We start from the raw sequence: 1974 nt of genomic DNA on the forward strand, positions 1-1974 counted from the left end.
GGGGGGGTAGGTATGCCATTATGTGGATCAGGATTAGGGCGCCCTGCTCCGCACTGCTCTTGCACGCGGCCGCCGCCATGCTGGACTGGACTGACTGGCCCTGTTCGGTTCGGCCCATTGTCTGGCAGGTGACCCCGTTTGCGCTGCTGGCCGCGCACTCGCCTGGCCTATCTGCCGGCCAGGGGCTTCGGCCGGCCAGTTTCGGACCACAAGAGCCTGCCTGCGGTGCGGTGCGGTGCGGGGGCGGGCAGCTGCGCGACAGGCGCCGCGTGGTAACCAGGGCGGGGCCGCGCAGCGATATTGTTATTCTAATTGAAGTGCGTAGGCGCGGCCAGCGGCCGGCAGCGGCGGCGGGGAAATGAGAAGATTGCCACGACGGGACGCGGGGTGGGGCGGCGTCATTCGAACGGTCCTCTTGTATTTTCTTGCCCTTTCTCCATTTTTTTCGGCACCTGGCTGCTGGTTGGTGTGCTCTTTAATTATCCCAGCTGAGCCGCGCGGGCGCAGTGGGACACACAACTACCCGGGCCTACACACGCCGTGCTCGCGCTCCATGCTCGCGCCGTGCACCCGTGTGCAGGCTGCATGTAATGAGATTAGCGTCCCCTGGCGCGTGGCTCCGCGCGCGGCTCTCTGTCGCCGCTGCCCGTCCTGCCCGTCCTGCTTCCGCGCCCAGGAGGCCCGGCCCTAGGCCTCCTGGCCCGGGCCACACGAAGACTGATTATCCCGGGGCTATGATGATGAAACGGCAGACTTCTAGCTTACTGCTAGGGGGGGACTCGCGCTGTTTCACCACCACCAGCACGCCGTGGTGGTGGTGCTGCTGCTGGCGCCCCCAGCTGCTGCTGCTGTGCCGTGCGCACTGAGCGCGCACAAACAGAAGGAAAAACACACATACACGCACACATCCGCAGATGTGCCCCGCCGCAGTGTGCGTGTGTGTATGTGTGTGTACGCGCCCCTTAGAAAGTTTCCCTCGTCAAGTTTGATCGCCCGCCCGCACTCCTGCGCTCCCCGCAGAAGGTGAGGCTGCGGTGCTCCTCAACTCTCCTCTCCTCCCCTGGAGTTATTCCTGCCGCACTTTCTTATATCCGCACACACGTCTTATAGCTTCCTTCCTCCCTTTTCCGCCCCGTCCCCTCACCCCCCTGGGAGGGAGGGATTTGTTCTTTATTTTACTTTTGGGGGCGCGCGTGCTGGCGCGGCTGGTGCGGGTGGAGGTGGAGGTTGATTAGGCTGTTGCCCCGCAGCCTCTCCGCTCCCAGGGGCGCGTCGGGCGCGAGTGACTGCGAGTGCGGCTTCCGAGTCTGGACCGGGGCCGTGTCGATCTGGGTCACTAGGCTTGTCATCGGCCACCGCCACCCCGCAGCTCCGAGGCGGACTCTGTGTCACGAACAAGGGGGGCTAGCGGTGGCATGCTCCTGTCGGTCCTCCTCGCTGCCCCCGTCCTCCAGATGTAGGGCGAGACGCTGCAGCTGGGTGCTGCTCTGCTCTAGAAGTTAAACCGCCCCGCCGTCGCACGCCGCGCCTGCCGCGCCACGCCGCCCCGAGCTGTCTCTTCAGAACACCCCGCGACCCCCGCCGGCCTCGCAGCGGCCTGCCCCGCGCGCCGCCGCCCCGCACCCGCCGCGGACGGGTTACGCAACGACGCGGCGGCTTTGGCGGAAACAACGCAGTGCCGAGGGGCGCGGGGCGGCGGGGGTGGGTGCGCGTCTCGGACGCAGCCCTTTCCCGGCCGCGACACGACGCTCGGCGCCGCGCTATCCGGAGGCGGCCCGGCGGGGCGGCTCTTTCGATTTGTCACTATTACAGCCGCCACGGCGAACGAAGGAAAGTCGGTCCTAGTCTCTGTCCGGGCCTCTGCGAGCGGGGCGGCGGCGAGTGGCCCAGTGAAAGGCGTGAAACTCCTGGCGCGCCCCCGCCCGCCCCCCGCCTGCACAATGGCTAAACAAGCGGGTGTTTGAACACCCCCCC

The sequence above is a fragment of the Frankliniella occidentalis genome, unplaced genomic scaffold (assembly GCF_000697945.3).
Source record: "Frankliniella occidentalis isolate FOCC.00 unplaced genomic scaffold, Focc_3.1 Scaffold120, whole genome shotgun sequence".
In the NCBI taxonomy this organism is placed as follows: Eukaryota; Metazoa; Arthropoda; class Insecta; order Thysanoptera; family Thripidae; genus Frankliniella; species Frankliniella occidentalis.